Raw genomic sequence first — 12,397 nt, 5'->3', positions numbered from 1 at the left:
GTCACACCACTATGCTATAGTGACCTAAAAAGAGTCAACATCCCATGGGTCCTTTGTTAATACACCAGTTAGTTGAAGAAGGCTGAGGAGCTTGATAATTTGGGTATAAATGGATTGCCATGGCATTTTGTAGACAGATTGGTGAGAGCTGGGGCAGACTAAATACTCATAGCATAACAAATTCAAAACAAACAAGGGTTCAGTAGAAATCTGTTCAACTAATCAATAAAACAATAGAAGCACAGGAACCAATAAGAGGCCATCAAAAGGGGAGCATAGCCCCCTTTTTCAAAGGGAAGAAATGACCCTAGAGATTCAACTAGCCTGGCGATAATCTCCTCCTTTTGGCTTCTGCAAGTTCCTTTAACAGCACACTCTCCCCTCCTGGTGATGAAAGGTGGCCATAAGCATGAATGGCTTCAATGTCCGTCTCCAACAATCTGGCAACCTCTTGACATAGTTCCTTGATTCTGAATGGTGGTTCTTGGGTCCATTCCTGAGCCAATCACTGTGACCACTGTTCTGGGTCATGAAAACCCCCTCTTCTAACTATAAATAGGTTTAGTTCCACAAAAATAATATGGAGGAAAAAGAAGAGAAGATAGATCTCAAGTGAAAATTAGAAGTTCTTTCAGAAAGAACTATGGGGATGGGTGCTGGGGAGACATAGCATAAACATTCATTATCCAAAGCATATGACCTTGGGTTACTTAATTAGCCTCATTGAACTTCAGTTTCCTTATGAATCAAAAGATGATTACAATGAAAATCTTACCATGTTTTTTGTGCAATTTGAAAGAAATAACATAGAAAAAGCCTAGAATAGTGTCTGGCAGAGAGCAGGAATCCAGAGTGTCACATGAAATAATTTCTTTTCTTTTAGATTTAGTTTCATTTTTATTATACAGGGATTTGCTTTCCTTTCTTTATGGAAACTTGTCAGTAATATCTTTATTAGGACACAAAGGTGGCTTCTACTGAATAAAACAAATCTATTATCCCCTGCCAAGCTTCCAGGCATCCAAGGTTAACAATGTTCTTTAGCATTCACCATGAAGGGAGGCATAGAGCAAAGACTCGGGGAATTTTCCACCGGCCTTGAAGAGTAGTCCAAGTTATAAAAAGAATGTTCATGTTTAAAAATTAAGCGTTTGGTTTAAATATTTAAGTGTTTCATTTTTCCCCCTGCCTGGTTGTTAATTCAGTATTAAAACAGAAGAGTTGATTTACATCCCCTGGCATTGGTCTCCAGGGCCTTCTACAGAGGAGCCCACCATTCTTTCTTCAGAGTTAGAATCATTTTAACAGTTTACCACTTATTAAGTATCTACTATGTCCAAGCATCATGATAAGTGCTTTACCCTTGTCAACTTGTTTTCTCTTAACCTTAGCTTTGCAAAGAAACCATTATTCCCATTTTCCAGGTAAAGAGGCTGAGGTTTCAAGAGGTTTAGTTGTTGGTCCAAGATAACCCAGCTAGCTTGGGACAGAGATTGAGTCTGGGATATTAATTCAACTCTATGTGACATTGTCCAAGAGACGCAGCTAGCCTGTGACAGTCTCAGATGTCCTATAGGGTCGCTATGAGTCAGAACCAACTTGACGGCACTTCACATCTGACATTAAAGTCTATATAATTTCAGCTACATTGCATTTAAAAATCACTATTTCATCATAGTTTTGATGAAAGTTTACAAAGCAAATTCATTTCCATTCAGCAACTTATACACAGATAGCTCTGTGACACATTCATTGCAATCCCTGCAACGTGTCAGCACTCAGCTCATTTTTACCTGGGGTTCCCTATTCCTATTTGTCGTCCTGTTTCCTGAATTTTCCTGCCTTCTTGACTTTGCTTTAGGGAAAATACTGCCCTTTTGATCTCACACAAATGATTGTTTTACCAGGCGTTCTTGTTCAGTTAGTGGCTAAGAAGTGATCTCCAGGAATAGCTTCAGTCCTACATTAGAAAGATATCAAAGGACCATAGTCTAAGGAGTTCTAGCCTCTATCAGATGCGTTATTATGGTCTTTTTTATTAATTTGAATTTTGTTCTACCTCTTTCTCCCACCCTATCCAGTACCTTCTGTTGTGATCATGGTCAGAGTAGTAGGGTTTAGTAGCCAAGCACCATCTAGTTCTTCTGGTCTCAGATTGGTGGAGGCTATACTTCATGTGGTCCATTATTCCCTCTTGATTAATTGTTTCCTTGAGTCATTGATTTTCTTCACTCTTCTTTGCTCCAGATCTTGCAACTAAGAAGCTGCAAAGACCCCAGTTGCTACTCACCAAAGTAGGATGTAAAACATTGTCTATATGTTACACCAATTGACCTACATATCCCTAAGACTATGGTCCCTAGCCATCAATCCCAGTATGTCAGTCCTGGGAGGTGTTGGGTTTGGGCTAAGAGATTTTCATGACTGTGCCTCTTATGTGCTTTATTATATTCATGGTATATTTGCAGCATACATGTAAGTAGGAATATCGACTGTCAACCCATGATATGCATGTATACCCATATGCCCTCCCTTCCCTGACCAACTTACAAAACTACCTACATTGCATTTTACCCTGAAGATCTTAGGTCAGGAATCTGATTTCAAGTCTCTCAGGACACGGGGCAGTACCACCCCTAAGATGACCCATTAGCCTTCTCACCAGTTGCACAAGAGAATTTACAAAAATCTGATTAGCGCCCAACAAGGTGCTTGCAAACGATAAAAATCACAAGATGAAAACAAGTCCTTGGTATAAATCAAGCATAGTGGAGGCAGGCACTTTGAAGTAGCACTTAAGACACATCATCAGCAAAGTAATGAGATATTTATTGTTTTCAAGATTTACTGGCACTCTAATAAATGCCAGAATTGACATCCATCCGTGTGGGTGGAGAATTCTGCCAGTATGACAAGCTGGAACATTCCTCGGAGGATTTAGGAAGAAAACAGGAGTGGTGTGTTCTTCTGGTCAATCTGTGGGTTCTCATTGGGGAGAAATGTCTGCCAACATCAGCGTTCTCAATGGAAGCCCAGGGGGACATGAGAATTCTCAGTCTGCCATCTATTGCACAGAGAATAAAATGAGGACTAGAGAAGAGACATGACTTGCCCAAGGCCACACAGCAAGTCAGCGGTGGACAGCAATCTTTAACTGGAACTCCTGACCCTCCATGCAGAGCTCTTTGGAAGATGCAGGTCTTACTGCATATACTGTAAGCACCTGCTGCGCTTGGTTGAACTTTCTCTAATTTTCTGGCTTTTTTCAAGCCCTTTAAAAATAGAAAAGAACATTTTCTAGTAAAAACTAATAGGAGACTGTAGTGGAAACCATCTATATAGCAGTGTGCAGAGGTGGGAGTAGGGTCTCTTGACTGAATAGGAGAGAGGGGTAATCAGTAGCCTTGGGAAGGGACAGACAGGCTGTGCCTGCAGATTTACAAGGGGGCTTCAATGGTTCATGGAAAAGTGGAATTAATGGAGTTTTTCCACAAACTTTTTGAAGTTCCTTCATACAGTAATCCCAGAGGGTCACAACAGCTCGAAACACACACACACACACACAACCTAGTGGTTGTGTTGTCCATGTCCCAGTTAAGGCATGTCCCAAAGTCCTCCCAGCAGAGTCTAAAGTCTGCAAAGATTTCCCACATGGTCAGAACCTTGGTCAAGTTCCTTCACTTCTCTGGGTTTCACTTTCCCCCTAAGGAAAATAAAATTAGATGATGGTGGTTCATTAAACAAGATCAAATCAGTAGATTACAGAACTTGCTCAAAAGCACAGTTAGATAGAAACAGTACTGGAGCCAAAGTTAGGGTCTTCTGTCTTATGCTATTCCCACTACAGAATGCTCAGGACTAGCCCCTCTGCTTGGACTGAGCAATTTTTCTAGGTTATACACTTCATTTGGTTATTTTTTAAAGAGTGAAGAGATCTTGAGGACTCATATTCTAACCTCTAATTTGCCTTTAAATCAAGATCAAACTTAAGGCATATTCCCTCTCTAGATATTTATTTTCTTCTTCTGTCAAATGAATGGATTTGTCTAATGAGTGGTATCCATTCTTTGATTTCTTGGGTGTTTAGGATGCTGAGAGAGAAGTGATGGGACTATCAGCTCTTGTTACCTACTGTTTATTGGTTACCACTCTCTCTACTCTATCTCTTACTAACAGCCCCATATTTTGTCCAGGATGGCCAAATGTCAAGCCTGTATGACTCCCAGATCCCTTAACCAGATATTTCCCAGAATCTCTTGCAGCTAGGCTGGCTAACCAGTGCTGATGGAGACCTAAAGCAAAGTCTTATGAGGAGTTTTAGAGAATGGTTGTGAGTTCCAGGTGAGAGAAACAGACAAGAGAGGACAGCCTGCTGGCTTTGCCCCTTCTCCTTGCCTTGAATACCCTTGTGGTCTCTGGAGCAGCTGCAGACATTGTGAGACAACTAGCATGAAGTAAATGCTAAGAACAACAGAGGAGAAAGAAAAATCCAGAATCCTTCATGGCATGGCTGAGCTGTCTCACCAGCTCCAAAATTGCCTCCCTCGGGACCTCTTGTTAAATAAACAGTTAAAGTCCCTTTGGTTGAAGAAACTGTTACTTAGGAGTTCTGGAAAGTTATATAAATGAAAACATCTGTTTGCTGTGCTAGAGACTGAAATTCTACCCATTGATGTGGTCATGGTGATAATATCCTGCTGATCAGAATACCTTATCACATGATACATTTGTCTTTGAATACCAAGAAATGGTCAAATGAGTGCTTGGTAATAAATGCAGTTGGTTTAGTAGATGAAAATCTTTCTAGATGTGGGTCCCCTAAGGGATGAAGAGAAAAATTACAAAGGAGTCTTTGGTGGTGAAAAGAGACAAAGAAGAATGCCATTACTGGACCGGCCATGCTGTGCACTGGCCAGATGCCTGGGAGTTTGAGCACTCACTTTGTAGCAGGCACTGAGCAAGGTGGTGGAACCCTCGGAGTTTATAGAGACTCAGTGAGGTCAACTGTTCTAAAACAAATAATAGGTGAGATGGAAATTACCAAAGAGGTAAGGTTTACAGAAGAAGCTGTAACTACAGAAGGTACTAGCTCATTGAAGGACCCAGGAAGGGCCTCTCCTTCACTCCTCGCTTCAGTTCACACCTAGAGAGTGTGAGTCAGAGTTAGCCTGAAGCAGAGAAGTGGATGGAAATTTCCTGCGAGAGTGTAGAATCACATTCAATCCTCAGGACCATCCTGCCCTGCATACCTTGTCTTAGAGACCTAGAGCTGCTGTAACATAAACATTCCAAGTGGGTGGCTTTAGCAGACATTTCTTCTCTCACAGTTTAGGAGGTAAGACCTCTGAATCAGGGCACCAGCCCTTGGGGGAGGTCTTTCCATAACCATCAACTCTGGGGCAAAGTCCTTACTTCTTGGTTCTTAAGTCATCTTCATGTGACATTATGCTTGTCTTCTTCCATCTCTGCTTGCTTCTTTATGCCTCGATAGCTCACAATTGAAAGGCTTAAGACATGCCCAACACTAACATGGCCTTTTAACATAACAAAGAAAACCTACTCCCAAATGGAATTATAATCACAGGTATGTTGTTGCTGTTAAATGCCTTCGAGTTGGTTCTGACTCATAGCAACCCTATATAAGGTTTCCAAGGAGCAGCTGGTGGGTTTGAACCATCAACCTTGTGGCCAGCACTCCAGTGCTTATCCTATAATGCCGTACGAGGAGTACCCACATAGATACAGGTGTTAGAATTTACAAGACATATTTTGTGGGTGCACAATTATTTTCACAGCATTCTACCCTTTGATCTCCTAAAATTAATGCTCTTCATCTACGCAAAACACCCTTGGAAACTCATGCAACATTTCTTCTCATGGTCCTTCTGACAGCTCTGCTGACCTCTGGCCTGCTCCAGGGATGGGCCTTCTCTTCATGGAGGACAGCAGATGTAGTGGCTTTTTTGTCCTGTTTCCTGCCTGTAGAATTCCAAGAGGCAGATAGCTTTCTTTCCTTTTGTCCTGTCAGTCTTTGCTGTCCAGTTCTCTCCTGTGGCAGTTGGTGAGGTCCATCAGACACAGGCTTAATCGCTTAAAAAAAAAAAAAAAATTGTGTAGCCACATCCTGTAGTGACAATTCTAGAACATGTGTTCTGAGTTTATACAATAGAATGTACCAAATCTTTAAGCTTTGTTTTCACTTTGCACAATTCATTTCTAAGTCCATCTCTTTCTTCTGGCATTTTACTATAAGTGGCAAGAATAAACTATGTAACCCCTTTAATATTTTGCTGAAAAATCTCATCAGTCGGATATCTAATTCATCACTTTACAAATTATGGTGATGATGGTTGCATGCCACCAAGTCAGTTCCAACACATAGCATCTCTGTATATGGTTTCTGAGACTGTAAATGAGCAGAAAGCCTCATCTTTCTCTGTCAGAGCAACTGGTAGATTCAAACTGCTGACTGCAGTTAACAGCCCAGCTCTTAATCCACTGCACTACCAGGGCTAAAGCTTGGCCCTTCCTCCATTATCCAACCACATGTTCATCATTTTCTTCTAAAATCTGCCAAAGTAATAAAAGTCTCATACTCCACTGAAAGTGAAAGCAAAAAGCTTTATTGAGGAATACACAACTCAAGTTGGCTAATGTTGAATAGGTCTACAATGCACTCCATGCTTAGAGAAGGGAAAGGATCGCTGTCTAAAGTTCTATGCACTTTCTAACTGCTTAATATTTTTTTTAGTATAATCCATATATTAAAAATATATAATATAAGACAGTCAGAAAGCAAAACCACACATACATGTTTTATAACATCAGCTACTTATTTCACAGGACTCCTGGTATGGGGCTATCGGATCAGCACTGGACTCTGAACTACAAGGTCGGCAGTTCAAACCCACCAGCTGTTCCTCAGAAACCTCGTACAGGGTTGCTATGAGTCAGAATCGACTCAATGGTACTTAACTATAACAACAAGGCACAATGGATTAAGCATTGGACTAGTAACCACAAGGTCAGCAGTTCAAAACCACCAACCACTCTGAGGGAGAAAGGCAAGGCTGCCTGCTCTCATAACCTTAAGGAGCAATTCTGTTCTGTCCTATGGGGTCTCTAAGAGCCAGAAATGACTACGTGACAGTGGTTTTATATACTGATATAAAGAATGTGATTTAAAACTCTCAGAAAAACAGGAATCGAAGAGAAATTCCTTAACATAATTAAAGACATATATGCATATATGCAAAACCATGGTGCTGTAGGGTAAGCATTGGTCTGCTAACCTCAAGGTTAGTGGTTCAAAACCACCAACTGCTCTGCAGCAGAATGACAAGGCTGTTTGTTCCCCTAAAAATTTATAGTCTTAGAAATCCTATTATTATAAGGTTGCTATGAATCAGAATTAAGGAGCTCTGGTAGTGTAGTGGTTACTAATTGGGCTGCGAACCACAAGGCTCAAAAGTACCAGCTGCTCCATGGGAGAAAGATGAGGCTTTCTGCTCCTGTAAAGATTTACAGCCTCGCAAACCCTGTTCAGAGTCGCTATGGGTGAGAACCAACTGGACAGCACTTAACAACAACAACAATGAATCAGAATGATCTTATTGGGAAGTAAGTTTGGGGATTTTTTTATTGGTTTGTAGGGGAGTTTTAGCTCCAAGCCGTCACCAGTCATCTGTTTGTTTGTTGATAGTGGTGACTTATGTGCTGTTGTGATTCTGGGAGCAATGTCACCAATATTTCAAATATTATCAGAGTTACCCATGGTGGGCTACTTTCAGTGGAGCCTCTAGACTAAGACAGACTGTGAAGAAGAACCTGGCAATCTACTTTAAAAAATTAGCCAGTGAAAACCCTATGCATATCAACAGAATATTGTCTAATATACTTCCAGAAGATGAGCTCCTCAGGCTGGAAGGCATGCAAATATGAAGGAGAAAGAGGACCCTCCTCAATGTATAATCAACCTTAACAATGTGAATGGAGTAAAGTTCAGGACCTTCATTTGCAGGTGGGGCACACTCAAAACAAGAAGAAATAGCTGCAAACATTTACTAATAGCCAGAATATAGAGTGCATGAAGAATGAATCTAGGAAAACTGAGAATTGTTAAAAATGAACAGAGTCCTGGTATGACACTATAGGATAAGCACTGGACCACAAGATAGGTTTGAACCACAAGATCTGCAGTTCAAACTCACCAGATACTCCTCAGAAACCCTATACAGGGTCACTATGAGCCATAACTTACTCAATAGCAGTTAGCAGCAGCAACAACAACAAAAATGAGCAGGAATGCTTGAAAACAGATATCCTAGATATTAATAAACTAAAATATTCTAATAAAGACCATTTTGAATCAGAAATCTTATGGTCTACCATGGCAGGAATTAAAAATTGAAGAAGAACGGCATCACATTCATCATAAAAAAGAAAATTTCAAGATCTATTCTGAAATACAGTATTGTCAGTAATTAGATAGCATGCATGTGCCTCCAAGGAATACCAATTAATATAACTATTACTGAAATTTACACAACAACCTCTAATTCCAAAATGAAGAAAGTAAAGATTTTTACAAACATCTGCAGCCTGAAATCAATCAATGCAATCAAGATGTATTGATAATACTAGAAAATGAGAATGCAAAAGTGGAAAATAAATAAGAAAGATCAATAGTTGGAAAATATGGTGTTTGCAACAAAAACAATGTTGGAGATTACATGATAGAATTTTGTAAAACCAATGATCTATTCATTGAAAATACCTTTCTCAACAACATAAACAGTGATTGTACATGGGGCTCTCACCAGATAGAATATATGAGAATCGAATAGACTACACCCATGGAAAGATATGATGGAGAAGTTCAATAATATTAACCAGAACAAGGCAAGCAGCTGGCTGCAAAACAAACCATCAGTAGCTCATTTCCAAGTTCAAGTTGAAAGTGAAGAAAATTAAAAACAAGTCCATAAGAGCCAAGATATGACCCTGAGTTTTTCCCACCTGAATTTAGAGACTATCTGAAAAATAGATTTGATATACTGATCAGGTGAGCCATGAGACGACATCAAGGACATCAAAAAGGAAGAAAGCAAGAGGTCATTAAAAAGAGAGGAAAGAAATCACAGATCAAAATGGATGTCAGGGAGAGACGGGGCTTGCTGGCGCATAGGGTAAAGGTACAGTGAAGATCTCCATCAGTAACACGACAGAATACCAGACAAAGTGGATTCAGGACGGAGCTCCAAAACTCGGAACCATATAGGTAGGACTACTTTAAAAGTCTGAAGGCTTATAGCTAGTGGAACTTGTAGTGGAAGTAATAAATCTCATACTTAAGAATCTGCCAGGCAAGGAAGCCAGGAGCCAAAAACTTGGGTGAGGCCAAATGGCACGACCAAGTGGGGGAAGCAAACAGACCCACCGTAGAATAATGCCATGTGAACCTCGGAGCAAAGATGGACTATATACTTACTGGTTTTGCTTTGTTCTGATTTTTTTTATGTTCATTGGCCCCTCACTGGCTGTGCACCTCCATTCTGGTGACTAGAGGGGGCGTACCTGAGCAATTGGACACCCTCCACCCCCACCACTGGTGGGTTCTTCTACCACACATGTGCATAGATACCCTCAGGATTTAAAGCAACAGGCAACTCAAAACGACAAGACCTGGCACTGAACTATTTATGAATAGAAAAAAGGCCAGAACAGGAGGTGTGGAGAGGGAAAGAGTTTAAAAACAAACCAGCCAAAAATTGAATCCTGAGGTACAGCATAACAACCAACAGTGGCATCTTGATATTTATCAAACAGCCTTGAAGGCAAGAAGCTGAAAGAGGACATTAAAGACATACTCATATTAGGCTACATTTTTTTTTTTCTTTTTTCTTCTCTCTCTCCTCTCCTTTTTCTGCAATTATACACTGTAGTATCCAATCTGTTTTTTGGTTTGGTTTTGGTTTTTGGTTTTTTATTTCCCTTGCTTTTTTGCTGTTGCTGTTGGGTTTTTTTATTTTTATTTTTGTTGTTCTGTTGTATTTTGCTTTTGTTCCCCCTTTTACCTATAGGGGGCTCTTTCTCTCCCTATAGTACTGAAGAAGAGACAACATTTGATGCCATATAGTTAATATACAATCACACCTTATAAAGCCTCACAATCCATGCAAGAACCAATACCAACTGCCATACACCAGGGAGGCAGACAACACCTGCAAAAGTTATTCTGAGTTAAACAGTAAGAAAAGTGAAAAGGGAAGCCCACCTCCTGATTACATCTACCTGGAGGCAATCAGAAAGCATCACAAATACCAAAACACACAGTTAATTAAGTATTAAGGCCACAGCTAAACATTAAACAAGTCCAAGAAGCAAAAACAGATGCCCATATCAGCACACATTCAGAAACAAGATAAAATGTCTGATCCAAATGACATAGAGGTGGACTTGGACTCCATTATGGAAGAGGGGCAGGCCTTAGAAATGTCTGAGAAGGAATTCAGAAAAATGATTATAAAATGTTTCAAATACTTTAAAATGGAGTTGAGAAAAATGAGGAAGAAGTCAGGTAAGCACAACAGGAACAATCAAATAAGATAGATACAGTATTAGAAACAATTGGAACCTCTTCTACAGAAAGAGGTTCAAACAATCATAGAATATCAGAAATAGACAATACTCTGAAAGGGCAAAGGAGTAGAATTGAAGAGATGGAAGGCAGAGCTAATGAACTGGAGGACAAATCTCTCAATACCACTAAGATAGAAGAGCAAACAGAAAAAAAGGATTAAAAAAATCTGAAGAAAGTCTAAGATTCATGTTGGACAACATGAAGAGGAATAACTTAAGAATTATTGGCATTCTGGAACAGGAAGAATCACGCAAGCCCACAGAAGAGATAGTTGAAGAGCTTCTGGAAGAAAATTTCTCTAACATACTGAAAAGTGAAAACATAAGCATTCAAGAAGCTCAATGAACCCCAGGAAGGATAGACTCCAAAAGAAAATCACTGAGACATATCATAGTCAAGCTCTCCAAAATCAAAAATAAGGAGACAATCCTGAAAGCAGCTACAGAAAAGAAAAGCGTTACATACCAAGCCAAGCAAGTCAGATTAAGCTTGGATCTCTCAGCAGAAACCATGCAGGCAAGAAGGCAATGAGGAGACATATATAAAACCTTGAAAGAAAAAAAAAATTGCCAGCCAAGAATCCTCTACTGAGCAAAGCTACCAATCAAATATGATGGCATAATAAAAAATTCCAGAATAAACAGAAGCTAAGGGACTTTGCCAAAGCCAACCCTGCACTACAAAACATCCTAAAAGAAGTTCTGTGGACTGAGAACCAACAAGAACAGACAACAGCCAGAGACTGACATACGTAGCAGCACCTCCCAGAACTAAATTGACAGAAGGAATAGTTGAGAACAGAACAAAACTATAAGAACAAACTCAGAGAATCTGGGAGGTCAGTCTATGATCAAAACAATTACAATGCGAAAGAAGGTAAACACATAGGAACAGAGATCCTGATGGTGAGAATGTTAGGCAGATTACAGGATAAAATAGACTGCACAAAATGGATGTCATAAGAGACTCTGAAACTTGTTCTTGAATGTGCAATAGCTCAACCAGATGGAAGAAATAATGAAGAAAAACAACTGAAGAGAAGATTTCAAAGGTTGGCTCAAGAAGACAAAGTATTATGATGGAATATGCAAGCACTTGGAGAGAGAAAATCAAAAGGGAAGAAGACACGCAACATGTATCCAGCTGAAAAATCTTAAGAAAAAATTCAAACTTCAAGTTGTAATATTAAAGAATTCAAAATTTTGAATGATGCTGGAAGTATCAAAAGAAAATGGAAGAAATACACAGAGTTACAATACTTAAAAGAATTGGTTGGCATTCAGCCATTTCAGGAGGTAATATATGATCAAGAACTGATGGGATTAAATAAAGAAGTCCAAGTGCACTGAAGGCACTGGCAAGAACACAAGGCTCCATCAATTGACGAATATCAATTGAGATGTTTCAACAAACAGGTGCAGCACTAGACGTACTTATTTGTCTGTAGCAAGAAATTTGGAAAACAATTACTGGGTCAAATGACTGGAATATATTCATATTTGTGTCAATTTCACAGAAAGATAACCCAAAAATGTGAAAATTATTGAACTATATCATTAATATCACATGCAAATAACATTTTGCTGAAGATAATTTAAAAATTATTGCAGCAGTGCATCAACAAGGAACTGCCAAAAATGTAAACTTGACTCAGAATGAGACGTGGAATGAGGGATATCACTGTTACTGTCAGGTGAATCTTTACTGAAAGTAAAGAATATCAGAAAGATGTTTACCTGGGTTTTATTGACCATG

This window comes from Chrysochloris asiatica, unplaced genomic scaffold (assembly GCF_000296735.1).
Source record: "Chrysochloris asiatica unplaced genomic scaffold, ChrAsi1.0 scaffold00001, whole genome shotgun sequence".
NCBI lineage: Eukaryota > Metazoa > Chordata > Mammalia > Afrosoricida > Chrysochloridae > Chrysochloris > Chrysochloris asiatica.
Note: the sequence above shows the minus strand (reverse complement) of the source record.